General features: G+C 49.6%; 34 non-coding genes and 4 pseudogenes across 34 annotated transcripts; all 38 read left to right on the top strand.

Annotated features, from left to right (window-relative positions):
- Nucleotides 1-119: 119 nt before the first annotated feature.
- On the top strand, nucleotides 120-238 carry LOC149761124 (5S ribosomal RNA). The gene has a single exon (XR_016409890.1). It is a non-coding gene; the product is annotated as a 5S ribosomal RNA (ribosomal RNA).
- A 246-nt stretch (nucleotides 239-484) lies between these two features.
- Nucleotides 485-603, top strand: LOC149761123 (5S ribosomal RNA). The gene has a single exon (XR_016407359.1). It is a non-coding gene; the product is annotated as a 5S ribosomal RNA (ribosomal RNA).
- Nucleotides 604-850: 247 nt separating this feature from the next.
- LOC149761122 (5S ribosomal RNA) lies at nucleotides 851-969 on the top strand. The gene has a single exon (XR_016409889.1). It is a non-coding gene; the product is annotated as a 5S ribosomal RNA (ribosomal RNA).
- A 246-nt stretch (nucleotides 970-1,215) lies between these two features.
- LOC149761121 (5S ribosomal RNA) lies at nucleotides 1,216-1,334 on the top strand. The gene has a single exon (XR_016409888.1). It is a non-coding gene; the product is annotated as a 5S ribosomal RNA (ribosomal RNA).
- Nucleotides 1,335-1,580: 246 nt separating this feature from the next.
- Nucleotides 1,581-1,699, top strand: LOC149761120 (5S ribosomal RNA). The gene has a single exon (XR_016412083.1). It is a non-coding gene; the product is annotated as a 5S ribosomal RNA (ribosomal RNA).
- Nucleotides 1,700-1,946: 247 nt separating this feature from the next.
- LOC149761119 (5S ribosomal RNA) lies at nucleotides 1,947-2,065 on the top strand. The gene has a single exon (XR_016409887.1). It is a non-coding gene; the product is annotated as a 5S ribosomal RNA (ribosomal RNA).
- A 246-nt stretch (nucleotides 2,066-2,311) lies between these two features.
- Nucleotides 2,312-2,430, top strand: LOC149761118 (5S ribosomal RNA). The gene has a single exon (XR_016409886.1). It is a non-coding gene; the product is annotated as a 5S ribosomal RNA (ribosomal RNA).
- A 246-nt stretch (nucleotides 2,431-2,676) lies between these two features.
- Nucleotides 2,677-2,795, top strand: LOC149761117 (5S ribosomal RNA). Its single transcript, XR_016407358.1, has one exon. It is a non-coding gene; the product is annotated as a 5S ribosomal RNA (ribosomal RNA).
- Nucleotides 2,796-3,042: 247 nt separating this feature from the next.
- Nucleotides 3,043-3,161, top strand: LOC149761116 (5S ribosomal RNA). The gene has a single exon (XR_016409885.1). It is a non-coding gene; the product is annotated as a 5S ribosomal RNA (ribosomal RNA).
- Nucleotides 3,162-3,407: 246 nt separating this feature from the next.
- On the top strand, nucleotides 3,408-3,526 carry LOC149761115 (5S ribosomal RNA). The gene has a single exon (XR_016409884.1). It is a non-coding gene; the product is annotated as a 5S ribosomal RNA (ribosomal RNA).
- A 246-nt stretch (nucleotides 3,527-3,772) lies between these two features.
- Nucleotides 3,773-3,891, top strand: LOC149761114 (5S ribosomal RNA). The gene has a single exon (XR_016412082.1). It is a non-coding gene; the product is annotated as a 5S ribosomal RNA (ribosomal RNA).
- A 247-nt stretch (nucleotides 3,892-4,138) lies between these two features.
- LOC149761113 (5S ribosomal RNA) lies at nucleotides 4,139-4,257 on the top strand. The gene has a single exon (XR_016409882.1). It is a non-coding gene; the product is annotated as a 5S ribosomal RNA (ribosomal RNA).
- Nucleotides 4,258-4,503: 246 nt separating this feature from the next.
- LOC149761112 (5S ribosomal RNA) lies at nucleotides 4,504-4,622 on the top strand. Its single transcript, XR_016409881.1, has one exon. It is a non-coding gene; the product is annotated as a 5S ribosomal RNA (ribosomal RNA).
- Nucleotides 4,623-4,868: 246 nt separating this feature from the next.
- Nucleotides 4,869-4,987, top strand: LOC149761111 (5S ribosomal RNA). Its single transcript, XR_016407356.1, has one exon. It is a non-coding gene; the product is annotated as a 5S ribosomal RNA (ribosomal RNA).
- Nucleotides 4,988-5,234: 247 nt separating this feature from the next.
- On the top strand, nucleotides 5,235-5,353 carry LOC149761110 (5S ribosomal RNA). The gene has a single exon (XR_016409879.1). It is a non-coding gene; the product is annotated as a 5S ribosomal RNA (ribosomal RNA).
- A 246-nt stretch (nucleotides 5,354-5,599) lies between these two features.
- LOC149761109 (5S ribosomal RNA) lies at nucleotides 5,600-5,718 on the top strand. Its single transcript, XR_016409878.1, has one exon. It is a non-coding gene; the product is annotated as a 5S ribosomal RNA (ribosomal RNA).
- A 246-nt stretch (nucleotides 5,719-5,964) lies between these two features.
- Nucleotides 5,965-6,083, top strand: LOC149761108 (5S ribosomal RNA). The gene has a single exon (XR_016412081.1). It is a non-coding gene; the product is annotated as a 5S ribosomal RNA (ribosomal RNA).
- Nucleotides 6,084-6,331: 248 nt separating this feature from the next.
- On the top strand, nucleotides 6,332-6,450 carry LOC149761107 (5S ribosomal RNA). The gene has a single exon (XR_016409876.1). It is a non-coding gene; the product is annotated as a 5S ribosomal RNA (ribosomal RNA).
- Nucleotides 6,451-6,696: 246 nt separating this feature from the next.
- Nucleotides 6,697-6,815, top strand: LOC149761106 (5S ribosomal RNA). Its single transcript, XR_016409875.1, has one exon. It is a non-coding gene; the product is annotated as a 5S ribosomal RNA (ribosomal RNA).
- Nucleotides 6,816-7,061: 246 nt separating this feature from the next.
- LOC149761105 (5S ribosomal RNA) lies at nucleotides 7,062-7,180 on the top strand. The gene has a single exon (XR_016409874.1). It is a non-coding gene; the product is annotated as a 5S ribosomal RNA (ribosomal RNA).
- Nucleotides 7,181-7,426: 246 nt separating this feature from the next.
- On the top strand, nucleotides 7,427-7,545 carry LOC149761104 (5S ribosomal RNA; annotated as a pseudogene).
- Nucleotides 7,546-7,791: 246 nt separating this feature from the next.
- Nucleotides 7,792-7,910, top strand: LOC149761103 (5S ribosomal RNA). The gene has a single exon (XR_016406277.1). It is a non-coding gene; the product is annotated as a 5S ribosomal RNA (ribosomal RNA).
- Nucleotides 7,911-8,156: 246 nt separating this feature from the next.
- On the top strand, nucleotides 8,157-8,275 carry LOC149761102 (5S ribosomal RNA). The gene has a single exon (XR_016409873.1). It is a non-coding gene; the product is annotated as a 5S ribosomal RNA (ribosomal RNA).
- Nucleotides 8,276-8,521: 246 nt separating this feature from the next.
- On the top strand, nucleotides 8,522-8,640 carry LOC149761101 (5S ribosomal RNA). The gene has a single exon (XR_016409872.1). It is a non-coding gene; the product is annotated as a 5S ribosomal RNA (ribosomal RNA).
- A 246-nt stretch (nucleotides 8,641-8,886) lies between these two features.
- Nucleotides 8,887-9,005, top strand: LOC149761100 (5S ribosomal RNA; annotated as a pseudogene).
- A 246-nt stretch (nucleotides 9,006-9,251) lies between these two features.
- On the top strand, nucleotides 9,252-9,370 carry LOC149761099 (5S ribosomal RNA). The gene has a single exon (XR_016409870.1). It is a non-coding gene; the product is annotated as a 5S ribosomal RNA (ribosomal RNA).
- Nucleotides 9,371-9,616: 246 nt separating this feature from the next.
- LOC149761098 (5S ribosomal RNA) lies at nucleotides 9,617-9,735 on the top strand. The gene has a single exon (XR_016407355.1). It is a non-coding gene; the product is annotated as a 5S ribosomal RNA (ribosomal RNA).
- Nucleotides 9,736-9,982: 247 nt separating this feature from the next.
- Nucleotides 9,983-10,101, top strand: LOC149761097 (5S ribosomal RNA). Its single transcript, XR_016409869.1, has one exon. It is a non-coding gene; the product is annotated as a 5S ribosomal RNA (ribosomal RNA).
- Nucleotides 10,102-10,347: 246 nt separating this feature from the next.
- Nucleotides 10,348-10,466, top strand: LOC149761096 (5S ribosomal RNA). The gene has a single exon (XR_016409868.1). It is a non-coding gene; the product is annotated as a 5S ribosomal RNA (ribosomal RNA).
- A 246-nt stretch (nucleotides 10,467-10,712) lies between these two features.
- Nucleotides 10,713-10,831, top strand: LOC149761095 (5S ribosomal RNA). Its single transcript, XR_016412080.1, has one exon. It is a non-coding gene; the product is annotated as a 5S ribosomal RNA (ribosomal RNA).
- A 248-nt stretch (nucleotides 10,832-11,079) lies between these two features.
- Nucleotides 11,080-11,198, top strand: LOC149761094 (5S ribosomal RNA). Its single transcript, XR_016403708.1, has one exon. It is a non-coding gene; the product is annotated as a 5S ribosomal RNA (ribosomal RNA).
- Nucleotides 11,199-11,444: 246 nt separating this feature from the next.
- On the top strand, nucleotides 11,445-11,563 carry LOC149761093 (5S ribosomal RNA). Its single transcript, XR_016412079.1, has one exon. It is a non-coding gene; the product is annotated as a 5S ribosomal RNA (ribosomal RNA).
- Nucleotides 11,564-11,811: 248 nt separating this feature from the next.
- LOC149761092 (5S ribosomal RNA) lies at nucleotides 11,812-11,930 on the top strand. The gene has a single exon (XR_016409866.1). It is a non-coding gene; the product is annotated as a 5S ribosomal RNA (ribosomal RNA).
- Nucleotides 11,931-12,176: 246 nt separating this feature from the next.
- Nucleotides 12,177-12,295, top strand: LOC149761091 (5S ribosomal RNA; annotated as a pseudogene).
- Nucleotides 12,296-12,541: 246 nt separating this feature from the next.
- Nucleotides 12,542-12,660, top strand: LOC149761090 (5S ribosomal RNA). The gene has a single exon (XR_016406172.1). It is a non-coding gene; the product is annotated as a 5S ribosomal RNA (ribosomal RNA).
- Nucleotides 12,661-12,906: 246 nt separating this feature from the next.
- Nucleotides 12,907-13,025, top strand: LOC149761089 (5S ribosomal RNA). The gene has a single exon (XR_016409864.1). It is a non-coding gene; the product is annotated as a 5S ribosomal RNA (ribosomal RNA).
- A 246-nt stretch (nucleotides 13,026-13,271) lies between these two features.
- LOC149761088 (5S ribosomal RNA) lies at nucleotides 13,272-13,390 on the top strand (annotated as a pseudogene).
- Nucleotides 13,391-13,637: 247 nt separating this feature from the next.
- LOC149761087 (5S ribosomal RNA) lies at nucleotides 13,638-13,756 on the top strand. The gene has a single exon (XR_016409863.1). It is a non-coding gene; the product is annotated as a 5S ribosomal RNA (ribosomal RNA).
- Nucleotides 13,757-13,935: the final 179 nt, after the last annotated feature.

Here is a 13,935-nt window from a genome sequence, read left to right as displayed (position 1 = left end):
TGCCGCATAGCGGAACAGCGCGTTGAATCCTACGCCAGAACGGCCCCGGCAGCGCGAATGTCTCGGGCCGTCGAGGTCTGCTGCTTTGTCATAAAAGGGAGTTTCGAAGGGCATGTCATGGGTGCGATCATACCAGCACTAATGCACCGGATCCCATCAGAACTCCGCAGTTAAGCGTGCTTGGGCGAGAGTAGTACTAGGATGGGTGACCCCCTGGGAAGTCCTCGTGTTGCACCCCTTTTATTTTTTGCCCGCTTTTTTATTTTTTGATAACATTTATTTTTTATTTTTCGGCTTTTGGCTTTTCCTCTTCGGATAATTTTTTTCCCCCGAAAATAAACTGAGTCCGGAGACTGGCGGTGCCATGCCGCATAGCGGAACAGCGTGTTGAATCCTACGCCAGAACGGCCCCGGCAGCGCGAATGTCTCGGGCCGTCGAGGTCTGCTACTTTGTCATAAAAGGGAGTTTCGAAGGGCATGTCTTGGGTGCGATCATACCAGCACTAATGCACCGGATCCTATCAGAACTCCGCAGTTAAGCGTGCTTGGGCGAGAGTAGTACTAGGATGGGTGACCCCCTGGGAAGTCCTCATGTTGCACCCTTTTTATTTTTTGCCCGCTTTTTTATTTTTTGATAATATTTATTTTTAATTTTTTGGCTTTTGGCTTTTCCTCTTCGGATAATTTTTTTCCCCCGACAATAAACTGGGTCCGGAGACTGGCGGTGCCATGCCGCATAGCGGGACCAGCGCGTTGAATCCTACGCCAGAACGGCCCCGGCAGCGCGAATGTCTCGGGCCGTCGAGGTCTGCTGCTTTGTCATAAAAGGGAGTTTCGAAGGGCATATCATGGGTGCGATCATACCAGCACTAATGCACCGGATCCCATCAGAACTCCGCAGTTAAGCGTGCTTGGGCGAGAGTAGTACTAGGATGGGTGACCCCCTGGGAAGTCCTCGTGTTGCACCCCTTTTATTTTTTGCCCGCTTTTTTCTTTTTTGATAACATTTATTTTTAATTTTTTGGCTTTTGGCTTTTCCTCTTCGGATAATTTTTTTTCCTCGAAAATAAACTGAGTCCGGAGACTCGCGATGCCATGCCGCATAGCGGAACAGCGCATTGAGTCCTACGCCAGAACGGCCCCGGCAGCGCGAATGTCTCGGGCCGTCGAGGTCTGCTGCTTTGTCATAAAAGGGTGTTTCGATGGGCATGTCATGGGTGCGATCATACCAGCACTAATGCACCGGATCCCATCAGAACTCCGCAGTTAAGCGTGCTTGGGCGAGAGTAGTACTAGGATGGGTGACCCCCTGGGAAGTCCTCGTGTTGCACCCCTTTTATTTTTTGCCCGCTTTTTTATTTTTTGATAATATTTATTTTTAATTTTTCGGCTTTTGGCTTTTCCTCTTCGGATAATTTTTTTCCCCCGAAAATAAACTGAGTCCGGAGACTCGCGGTGCCATGCCGCATAGCGGAACAGCGCGTTGAATCCTACGCCAGAACGGCCCCGGCAGCGCGAATGTCTCGGGCCGTCGAGGTCTGCTGCTTTGTCATAAAAGGGAGTTTCGAAGGGCATGTCATGGGTGCGATCATACCAGCACTAATGCACCGGATCCCATCAGAACTCCGCAGTTAAGCGTGCTTGGGCGAGAGTAGTACTAGGATGGGTGACCCCCTGGGAAGTCCTCGTGTTGCACCCTTTTTATTTTTTTCTCCACTTTTTTATTTTTTGATTATATTTATTTTTAATTTTTCGGCTTTTGGCTTTTCCTCTTCGGATAATTTTTTTCCCCCGAAAATAAACTGAGTCCGGAGACTGGCGGTGCCATGCCGCATAGCGGAACAGCGCATTGAATCCTACGCCAGAACGGCCCCGGCAGCGCGAATGTCTCGGGCCGTCGAGGTCTGCTGCTTTGTCATAAAAGGGTGTTTCGATGGGCATGTCATGGGTGCGATCATACCAGCACTAATGCACCGGATCCCATCAGAACTCCGCAGTTAAGCGTGCTTGGGCGAGAGTAGTACTAGGATGGGTGACCCCCTGGGAAGTCCTCGTGTTGCACCCCTTTTATTTTTTGCCCGCTTTTTTATTTTTTGATAATATTTATTTTTAATTTTTTGGCTTTTGGCTTTTCCTCTTCGGATAATTTTTTTCCCCCGAAAATAAACTGAGTCCGGAGACTCGCGGTGCCATGCCGCATAGCGGAACAGCGCGTTGAATCCTACGCCAGAACGGCCCCGGCAGCGCGAATGTCTCGGGCTGTCGAGGTCTGCTGCTTTGTCATAAAAGGGAGTTTCGAAGGGCATGTCATGGGTGCGATCATACCAGCACTAATGCACCGGATCCCATCAGAACTCCGCAGTTAAGCGTGCTTGGGCGAGAGTAGTACTAGGATGGGTGACCCCCTGGGAAGTCCTCGTGTTGCACCCCTTTTATTTTTTGCCCGCTTTTTTATTTTTTGATAACATTTATTTTTTATTTTTCGGCTTTTGGCTTTTCCTCTTCGGATAATTTTTTTCCCCCGAAAATAAACTGAGTCCGGAGACTGGCGGTGCCATGCCGCATAGCGGAACAGCGTGTTGAATCCTACGCCAGAACGGCCCCGGCAGCGCGAATGTCTCGGGCCGTCGAGGTCTGCTACTTTGTCATAAAAGGGAGTTTCGAAGGGCATGTCTTGGGTGCGATCATACCAGCACTAATGCACCGGATCCTATCAGAACTCCGCAGTTAAGCGTGCTTGGGCGAGAGTAGTACTAGGATGGGTGACCCCCTGGGAAGTCCTCATGTTGCACCCTTTTTATTTTTTGCCCGCTTTTTTATTTTTTGATAATATTTATTTTTAATTTTTTGGCTTTTGGCTTTTCCTCTTCGGATAATTTTTTTCCCCCGACAATAAACTGGGTCCGGAGACTGGCGGTGCCATGCCGCATAGCGGGACCAGCGCGTTGAATCCTACGCCAGAACGGCCCCGGCAGCGCGAATGTCTCGGGCCGTCGAGGTCTGCTGCTTTGTCATAAAAGGGAGTTTCGAAGGGCATATCATGGGTGCGATCATACCAGCACTAATGCACCGGATCCCATCAGAACTCCGCAGTTAAGCGTGCTTGGGCGAGAGTAGTACTAGGATGGGTGACCCCCTGGGAAGTCCTCGTGTTGCACCCCTTTTATTTTTTGCCCGCTTTTTTCTTTTTTGATAACATTTATTTTTAATTTTTTGGCTTTTGGCTTTTCCTCTTCGGATAATTTTTTTTCCTCGAAAATAAACTGAGTCCGGAGACTCGCGATGCCATGCCGCATAGCGGAACAGCGCATTGAGTCCTACGCCAGAACGGCCCCGGCAGCGCGAATGTCTCGGGCCGTCGAGGTCTGCTGCTTTGTCATAAAAGGGTGTTTCGATGGGCATGTCATGGGTGCGATCATACCAGCACTAATGCACCGGATCCCATCAGAACTCCGCAGTTAAGCGTGCTTGGGCGAGAGTAGTACTAGGATGGGTGACCCCCTGGGAAGTCCTCGTGTTGCACCCCTTTTATTTTTTGCCCGCTTTTTTATTTTTTGATAATATTTATTTTTAATTTTTCGGCTTTTGGCTTTTCCTCTTCGGATAATTTTTTTCCCCCGAAAATAAACTGAGTCCGGAGACTCGCGGTGCCATGCCGCATAGCGGAACAGCGCGTTGAATCCTACGCCAGAACGGCCCCGGCAGCGCGAATGTCTCGGGCCGTCGAGGTCTGCTGCTTTGTCATAAAAGGGAGTTTCGAAGGGCATGTCATGGGTGCGATCATACCAGCACTAATGCACCGGATCCCATCAGAACTCCGCAGTTAAGCGTGCTTGGGCGAGAGTAGTACTAGGATGGGTGACCCCCTGGGAAGTCCTCGTGTTGCACCCTTTTTATTTTTTTCGCCACTTTTTTATTTTTTGATTATATTTATTTTTAATTTTTCGGCTTTTGGCTTTTCCTCTTCGGATAATTTTTTTCCCCCGACAATAAACTGAGTCCGGAGACTGGCGGTGCCATGCCGCATAGCGGAACAGCGCATTGAATCCTACGCCAGAACGGCCCCGGCAGCGCGAATGTCTCGGGCCGTCGAGGTCTGCTGCTTTGTCATAAAAGGGTGTTTCGATGGGCATGTCATGGGTGCGATCATACCAGCACTAATGCACCGGATCCCATCAGAACTCCGCAGTTAAGCGTGCTTGGGCGAGAGTAGTACTAGGATGGGTGACCCCCTGGGAAGTCCTCGTGTTGCACCCCTTTTATTTTTTGCCCGCTTTTTTATTTTTTGATAATATTTATTTTTAATTTTTTGGCTTTTGGCTTTTCCTCTTCGGATAATTTTTTTCCCCCGAAAATAAACTGAGTCCGGAGACTCGCGGTGCCATGCCGCATAGCGGAACAGCGCGTTGAATCCTACGCCAGAACGGCCCCGGCAGCGCGAATGTCTCGGGCCGTCGAGGTCTGCTGCTTTGTCATAAAAGGGAGTTTCGAAGGGCATGTCATGGGTGCGATCATACCAGCACTAATGCACCGGATCCCATCAGAACTCCGCAGTTAAGCGTGCTTGGGCGAGAGTAGTACTAGGATGGGTGACCCCCTGGGAAGTCCTCGTGTTGCACCCCTTTTATTTTTTGCCCGCTTTTTTATTTTTTGATAACATTTATTTTTTATTTTTCGGCTTTTGGCTTTTCCTCTTCGGATAATTTTTTTCCCCCGAAAATAAACTGAGTCCGGAGACTGGCGGTGCCATGCCGCATAGCGGAACAGCGTGTTGAATCCTACGCCAGAACGGCCCCGGCAGCGCGAATGTCTCGGGCCGTCGAGGTCTGCTACTTTGTCATAAAAGGGAGTTTCGAAGGGCATGTCTTGGGTGCGATCATACCAGCACTAATGCACCGGATCCTATCAGAACTCCGCAGTTAAGCGTGCTTGGGCGAGAGTAGTACTAGGATGGGTGACCCCCTGGGAAGTCCTCATGTTGCACCCTTTTTATTTTTTGCCCGCTTTTTTATTTTTTGATAATATTTATTTTTAATTTTTTGGCTTTTGGCTTTTCCTCTTCGGATAATTTTTTTCCCCCGACAATAAACTGGGTCCGGAGACTGGCGGTGCCATGCCGCATAGCGGGACCAGCGCGTTGAATCCTACGCCAGAACGGCCCCGGCAGCGCGAATGTCTCGGGCCGTCGAGGTCTGCTGCTTTGTCATAAAAGGGAGTTTCGAAGGGCATATCATGGGTGCGATCATACCAGCACTAATGCACCGGATCCCATCAGAACTCCGCAGTTAAGCGTGCTTGGGCGAGAGTAGTACTAGGATGGGTGACCCCCTGGGAAGTCCTCGTGTTGCACCCCTTTTATTTTTTGCCCGCTTTTTTCTTTTTTGATAACATTTATTTTTAATTTTTTGGCTTTTGGCTTTTCCTCTTCGGATAATTTTTTTTCCTCGAAAATAAACTGAGTCCGGAGACTCGCGATGCCATGCCGCATAGCGGAACAGCGCATTGAGTCCTACGCCAGAACGGCCCCGGCAGCGCGAATGTCTCGGGCCGTCGAGGTCTGCTGCTTTGTCATAAAAGGGTGTTTCGATGGGCATGTCATGGGTGCGATCATACCAGCACTAATGCACCGGATCCCATCAGAACTCCGCAGTTAAGCGTGCTTGGGCGAGAGTAGTACTAGGATGGGTGACCCCCTGGGAAGTCCTCGTGTTGCACCCCTTTTATTTTTTGCCCGCTTTTTTATTTTTTGATAATATTTATTTTTAATTTTTCGGCTTTTGGCTTTTCCTCTTCGGATAATTTTTTTCCCCCGAAAATAAACTGAGTCCGGAGACTCGCGGTGCCATGCCGCATAGCGGAACAGCGCGTTGAATCCTACGCCAGAACGGCCCCGGCAGCGCGAATGTCTCGGGCCGTCGAGGTCTGCTGCTTTGTCATAAAAGGGAGTTTCGAAGGGCATGTCATGGGTGCGATCATACCAGCACTAATGCACCGGATCCCATCAGAACTCCGCAGTTAAGCGTGCTTGGGCGAGAGTAGTACTAGGATGGGTGACCCCCTGGGAAGTCCTCGTGTTGCACCCTTTTTATTTTTTTCGCCACTTTTTTATTTTTTGATTATATTTATTTTTAATTTTTCGGCTTTTGGCTTTTCCTCTTCGGATAATTTTTTTCCCCCGACAATAAACTGGGTCCGGAGACTGGCGGTGCCATGCCGCATAGCGGGACCAGCGCGTTGAATCCTACGCCAGAACGGCCCCGGCAGCGCGAATGTCTCGGGCCGTCGAGGTTTGCTGCTTTGTCATAAAAGGGAGTTTCGAAGGGCATATCATGGGTGCGATCATACCAGCACTAATGCACCGGATCCCATCAGAACTCCGCAGTTAAGCGTGCTTGGGCGAGAGTAGTACTAGGATGGGTGACCCCCTGGGAAGTCCTCGTGTTGCACCCCTTTTATTTTTTGCCCGCTTTTTTATTTTTTGATAACATTTATTTTTAATTTTTTGGCTTTTGGCTTTTCCTCTTCGGATAATTTTTTTCCCTCGAAAATAAACTGAGTCCGGAGACTCGCGGTGCCATGCCGCATAGCGGAACAGCGCGTTGAATCCTACGCCAGAACGGCCCCGGCAGCGCGAATGTCTCGGGCCGTCGAGGTCTGCTGCTTTGTCATAAAAGGGTGTTTCGATGGGCATGTCATGGGTGCGATCATACCAGCACTAATGCACCGGATCCCATCAGAACTCCGCAGTTAAGCGTGCTTGGGCGAGAGTAGTACTAGGATGGGTGACCCCCTGGGAAGTCCTCGTGTTGCACCCCTTTTATTTTTTGCCCGCTTTTTTATTTTTTGATAATATTTATTTTTAATTTTTCGGCTTTTGGCTTTTCCTCTTCGGATAATTTTTTTCCCCCGAAAATAAACTGAGTCCGGAGACTTGCGGTGCCATGCCGCATAGCGGAACAGCGCGTTGAATCCTACGCCAGAACGGCCCCGGCGGCGCGAATGTCTCGGGCCGTCGAGGTCTGCTGCTTTGTCATAAAAGGGAGTTTCGAAGGGCATGTCATGGGTGCGATCATACCAGCACTAATGCACCGGATCCCATCAGAACTCCGCAGTTAAGCGTGCTTGGGCGAGAGTAGTACTAGGATGGGTGACCCCCTGGGAAGTCCTCGTGTTGCACCCCTTTTATTTTTTGCCCGCTTTTTTATTTTTTGATAATATTTATTTTTAATTTTTCGGCTTTTGGCTTTTCCTCTTCGGATAATTTTTTTCCCCCGAAAATAAACTGAGTCCGGAGACTCGCGGTGCCATGCCGCATAGCGGAACAGCGCGTTGAATCCTACGCCAGAACGGCCCCGGCAGCGCGAATGTCTCGGGCCGTCGCGGTCTGCTGCTTTGTCATAAAAGGGAGTTTCGAAGGGCATGTCATGGGTGCGATCATACCAGCACTAATGCACCGGATCCCATCATAACTCCGTAGTTAGGCGTGCTTGGGCGAGAGAAGTACTAGGATGGGTGACCCCCTGGGAAGTCCTCGTATTGCACCCTTTTTATTTTTTGCCCGCTTTTTTATTTTTTGATAATATTTATTTTTAATTTTTTGGCTTTTGGCTTTTCCTCTTCGGATAATTTTTTCCCCCCGAAAATAAACTGAGTCCGGAGACTGGCGGTGCCATGCCGCATAGCGGAACAGCGCGTTGAATCCTACGCCAGAACGGCCCCGGCAGCGCGAATGTCTCGGGCCGTCGAGGTCTGCTGCTTTGTCATAAAAGGGAGTTTCGAAGGGCATGTCATGGGTGCGATCATACCAGCACTAATGCACCGGATCCCATCAGAACTCCGCAGTTAAGAGTGCTTGGGCGAGAGTAGTACTAGGATGGGTGACCCCCTGGGAAGTCCTCGTGTTGCACCCCTTTTATTTTTTGCCCGCTTTTTTATTTTTTGATAACATTTATTTTTTATTTTTCGGCTTTTGGCTTTTCCTCTTCGGATAATTTTTTTCCCCCGAAAATAAACTGAGTCCGGAGACTGGCGGTGCCATGCCGCATAGCGGAACAGCGCGTTGAATCCTACGCCAGAACGGCCCCGGCAGCGCGAATGTCTCGGGCCGTCGAGGTCTGCTGCTTTGTCATAAAAGGGAGTTTCGAAGGGCATGTCATGGGTGCGATCATACCAGCACTAATGCACCGGATCCCATCAGAACTCCGCAGTTAAGCGTGCTTGGGCGAGAGTAGTACTAGGATGGGTGACCCCCTGGGAAGTCCTCGTGTTGCACCCCTTTTATTTATTGCCCGCTTTTTTATTTTTTGATAACATTTATTTTTTATTTTTCGGCTTTTGGCTTTTCCTCTTCGGATAATTTTTTCCCCCCAAAAATAAACTGAGTCCGGAGACTGGCGGTGCCATGCCGCATAGCGGAACAGCGCGTTGAATCCTACGACAGAACGGCCCCGGCAGCGCGAATGTCTCGGGCCGTCGAGGTCTGCTGCTTTGTCATAAAAGGGAGTTTCGAAGGGCATGTCATGGGTGCGATCATACCAGCACTAATGCACCGGATCCCATCAGAACTCCGCAGTTAAGCGTGCTTGGGCGAGAGTAGTACTAGGATGGGTGACCCCCTGGGAAGTCCTCGTGTTGCACCCCTTTTATTTTTTGCCCGCTTTTTTATTTTTTGATAATATTTATTTTTAATTTTTCGGCTTTTGGCTTTTCCTCTTCGGATAATTTTTTTCCCCCGAAAATAAACTGAGTCCGGAGACTCGCGGTGCCATGCCGCATAGCGGAACAGCGCGTTGAATCCTACGCCAGAACGGCCCCGGCAGCGTGAATGTCTCGGGCCGTCGCGGTCTGCTGCTTTGTCATAAAAGGGAGTTTCGAAGGGCATGTCATGGGTGCGATCATACCAGCACTAATGCACCGGATCCCATCATAACTCCGTAGTTAGGCGTGCTTGGGCGAGAGAAGTACTAGGATGGGTGACCCCCTGGGAAGTCCTCGTATTGCACCCTTTTTATTTTTTGCCCGCTTTTTTATTTTTTGATAATATTTATTTTTAATTTTTTGGCTTTTGGCTTTTCCTCTTCGGATAATTTTTTCCCCCCAAAAATAAACTGAGTCCGGAGACTGGCGGTGCCATGCCGCATAGCGGAACAGCGCGTTGAATCCTACGACAGAACGGCCCCGGCAGCGCGAATGTCTCGGGCCGTCGAGGTCTGCTGCTTTGTCATAAAAGGGAGTTTCGAAGGGCATGTCATGGGTGCGATCATACCAGCACTAATGCACCGGATCCCATCAGAACTCCGCAGTTAAGCGTGCTTGGGCGAGAGTAGTACTAGGATGGGTGACCCCCTGGGAAGTCCTCGTGTTGCACCCCTTTTATTTTTTGCCCGCTTTTTTATTTTTTGATAACATTTATTTTTTATTTTTCGGCTTTTGGCTTTTCCTCTTCGGATAATTTTTTTCCCCCGAAAATAAACTGAGTCCAGAGACTGGCGGTGCCATGCCGCATAGCGGAACGGCGTGTTGAATCCTACGCCAGAACGGCCCCGGCAGCGCGAATGTCTCGGGCCGTCGAGGTCTGCTACTTTGTCATAAAAGGGAGTTTCGAAGGGCATGTCTTGGGTGCGATCATACCAGCACTAATGCACCGGATCCTATCAGAACTCCGCAGTTAAGCGTGCTTGGGCGAGAGTAGTACTAGGATGGGTGACCCCCTGGGAAGTCCTCATGTTGCACCCTTTTTATTTTTTGCCCGCTTTTTTATTTTTTGATAATATTTATTTTTAATTTTTTGGCTTTTGGCTTTTCCTCTTCGGATAATTTTTTTCCCCCGACAATAAACTGGGTCCGGAGACTGGCGGTGCCATGCCGCATAGCGGGACCAGCGCGTTGAATCCTACGCCAGAACGGCCCCGGCAGCGCGAATGTCTCGGGCCGTCGAGGTCTGCTGCTTTGTCATAAAAGGGAGTTTCGAAGGGCATATCATGGGTGCGATCATACCAGCACTAATGCACCGGATCCCATCAGAACTCCGCAGTTAAGCGTGCTTGGGCGAGAGTAGTACTAGGATGGGTGACCCCCTGGGAAGTCCTCGTGTTGCACCCCTTTTATTTTTTGCCCGCTTTTTTCTTTTTTGATAACATTTATTTTTAATTTTTTGGCTTTTGGCTTTTCCTCTTCGGATAATTTTTTTCCCTCGAAAATAAACTGAGTCCGGAGACTCGCGGTGCCATGCCGCATAGCGGAACAGCGCATTGAATCCTACGCCAGAACGGCCCCGGCAGCGCGAATGTCTCGGGCCGTCGAGGTCTGCTGCTTTGTCATAAAAGGGTGTTTCGATGGGCATGTCATGGGTGCGATCATACCAGCACTAATGCACCGGATCCCATCAGAACTCCGCAGTTAAGCGTGCTTGGGCGAGAGTAGTACTAGGATGGGTGACCCCCTGGGAAGTCCTCGTGTTGCACCCCTTTTATTTTTTGCCCGCTTTTTTATTTTTTGATAATATTTATTTTTAATTTTTCGGCTTTTGGCTTTTCCTCTTCGGATAATTTTTTTCCCCCGAAAATAAACTGAGTCCGGAGACTTGCGGTGCCATGCCGCATAGCGGAACAGCGCGTTGAATCCTACGCCAGAACGGCCCCGGCAGCGCGAATGTCTCGGGCCGTCGAGGTCTGCTGCTTTGTCATAAAAGGGAGTTTCGAAGGGCATGTCATGGGTGCGATCATACCAGCACTAATGCACCGGATCCCATCAGAACTCCGCAGTTAAGCGTGCTTGGGCGAGAGTAGTACTAGGATGGGTGACCCCCTGGGAAGTCCTCGTGTTGCACCCTTTTTATTTTTTTCTCCACTTTTTTATTTTTTGATAATATTTATTTTTAATTTTTCGGCTTTTGGCTTTTCCTCTTCGGATAATTTTTTTCCCCCGAAAATAAACTGAGTCCGGAGACTGGCGGTGCCATGCCGCATAGCGGGAATAGCGCGTTGAATCCTACGCCAGAACGGCCCCGGCGGCGCGAATGTCTCGGGCCGTCGAGGTCTGCTGCTTTGTCATAAAAGGGAGTTTCGATGGGCATGTCATGGGTGCGATCATACCAGCACTAATGCACCGGATCCCATCAGAAATCCGCAGTTAAGCGTGCTTGGGCGAGAGTAGTACTAGGATGGGTGACCCCCTGGGAAGTCCTCGTGTTGCACCCCTTTTATTTTTTGCCCGCTTTTTTATTTTTTGATAATATTTATTTTTAATTTTTTGGCTTTTGGCTTTTCCTCTTCGGATAATTTTTTTCCCCCGAAAATAAACTGAGTCCGGAGACTCGCGGTGCCATGCCGCATAGCGGAACAGCGCGTTGAATCCTACGCCAGAACGGCCCCGGCAGCGCGAATGTCTCGGGCCGTCGAGGTCTGCTGCTTTGTCATAAAAGGGAGTTTCGAAGGGCATGTCATGGGTGCGATCATACCAGCACTAATGCACCGGATCCCATCAGAACTCCGCAGTTAAGCGTGCTTGGGCGAGAGTAGTACTAGGATGGGTGACCCCCTGGGAAGTCCTCGTGTTGCACCCTTTTTATTTTTTTCTCCACTTTTTTATTTTTTGATAATATTTATTTTTAATTTTTCGGCTTTTGGCTTTTCCTCTTCGGATAATTTTTTTCCCCCGAAAATAAACTGAGTCCGGAGACTGGCGGTGCCATGCCGCATAGCGGGAATAGCGCGTTGAATCCTACGCCAGAACGGCCCCGGCGGCGCGAATGTCTCGGGCCGTCGAGGTCTGCTGCTTTGTCATAAAAGGGAGTTTCGATGGGCATGTCATGGGTGCGATCATACCAGCACTAATGCACCGGATCCCATCAGAACTCCGCAGTTAAGCGTGCTTGGGCGAGAGTAGTACTAGGATGGGTGACCCCCTGGGAAGTCCTCGTGTTGCACCCCTTTTATTTTTTGCCCGCTTTTTTATTTTTTGATAATATTTATTTTTAATTTTTCGGCTTTTGGCTTTTCCTCTTCGGATAATTTTTTTCCCCCGAAAATAAACTGAGTCCGGAGACTCGCGGTGCCATGCCGCATAGCGGAACAGCGCGTTGAATCCTACGCCAGAACGGCCCCGGCAGCGCGAATGTCTCGGGCCGTCGCGGTCTGCTGCTTTGTCATAAAAGGGAGTTTCGAAGGGCATGTCATGGGTGCGATCATACCAGCACTAATGCACCGGATCCCATCATAACTCCGTAGTTAGGCGTGCTTGGGCGAGAGAAGTACTAGGATGGGTGACCCCCTGGGAAGTCCTCGTATTGCACCCTTTTTATTTTTTGCCCGCTTTTTTATTTTTTGATAATATTTATTTTTAATTTTTTGGCTTTTGGCTTTTCCTCTTCGGATAATTTTTTCCCCCCGAAAATAAACTGAGTCCGGAGACTGGCGGTGCCATGCCGCATAGCGGAACAGCGCGTTGAATCCTACGACAGAACGGCCCCGGCAGCGCGAATGTCTCGGGCCGTCGAGGTCTGCTGCTTTGTCATAAAAGGGAGTTTCGAAGGGCATGTCATGGGTGCGATCATACCAGCACTAATGCACCGGATCCCATCAGAACTCCGCAGTTAAGAGTGCTTGGGCGAGAGTAGTACTAGGATGGGTGACCCCCTGGGAAGTCCTCGTGTTGCACCCCTTTTATTTTTTGCCCGCTTTTTTATTTTTTGATAACATTTATTTTTTATTTTTCGGCTTTTGGCTTTTCCTCTTCGGATAATTTTTTTCCCCCGAAAATAAACTGAGTCCGGAGACTGGCGGTGCCATGCCGCATAGCGGAACAGCGCGTTGAATCCTACGCCAGAACGGCCCCGGCAGCGCGAATGTCTGGGGCCGTCGAGGTCTGCTGCTTTGTCATAAAAGGGAGTTTCGAAGGGCATGTCATGGGTGCGATCATACCAGCACTAATGCACCGGATCCCATCAGAACTCCGCAGTTAAGCGTGCTTGGGCGAGAGTAGTACTAGGATGGGTGACCCCCTGGGAAGTCCTCGTGTTGCACCCCTTTTATTTATTGCCCGCTTTTTTATTTTTTGATAACATTTATTTTTTATTTTTCGGCTTTTGGCTTTTCCTCTTCGGATAATTTTTTTCCCCCGAAAATAAACTGAGTCCAGAGACTGGCGGTGCCATGCCGCATAGCGGAACGGCGTGTTGAATCCTACGCCAGAACGGCCCCGGCAGCGCGAATGTCTCGGGCCGTCGAGGTCTGCTACTTTGTCATAAAAGGGAGTTTCGAAGGGCATGTCTTGGGTGCGATCATACCAGCACTAATGCACCGGATCCTATCAGAACTCCGCAGTTAAGCGTGCTTGGGCGAGAGTAGTACTAGGATCGGTGACCCCCTGGGAAGTCCTCATGTTGCACCCTTTTTATTTTTTGCCCGCTTTTTTATTTTTTGATAATATTTATTTTTAATTTTTTGGCTTTTGGCTTTTCCTCTTCGGATAATTTTTTTCCCCCGACAATAAACTGGGTCCGGAGACTGGCGGTGCCATGCCGCATAGCGGGACCAGCGCGTTGAATCCTACGCCAGAACGGCCCCGGCAGCGCGAATGTCTCGGGCCGTCGAGGTCTGCTGCTTTGTCATAAAAGGGAGTTTCGAAGGGCATATCATGGGTGCGATCATACCAGCACTAATGCACCGGATCCCATCAGAACTCCGCAGTTAAGCGTGCTTGGGCGAGAGTAGTACTAGGATGGGTGACCCCCTGGGAAGTCCTCGTGTTGCACCCCTTTTATTTTTTGCCCGCTTTTTTCTTTTTTGATAACATTTATTTTTAATTTTTTGGCTTTTGGCTTTTCCTCTTCGGATAATTTTTTTCCCTCGAAAATAAACTGAGTCCGGAGACTCGCGGTGCCATGCCGCATAGCGGAACAGCGCATTGAATCCTACGCCAGAACGGCCCCGGCAG

The sequence above is a fragment of the Phoenix dactylifera genome, chromosome 4 (assembly GCF_051530095.1).
Source record: "Phoenix dactylifera cultivar Ajwa chromosome 4, Ajwa_hap1_PhDact_Kaust_v1.1, whole genome shotgun sequence".
Lineage (NCBI taxonomy): Eukaryota > Viridiplantae > Streptophyta > Magnoliopsida > Arecales > Arecaceae > Phoenix > Phoenix dactylifera.
The sequence above is the reverse complement of the archived record's forward strand: the minus strand, read 5'-3'. Positions and strand labels throughout refer to the sequence as shown.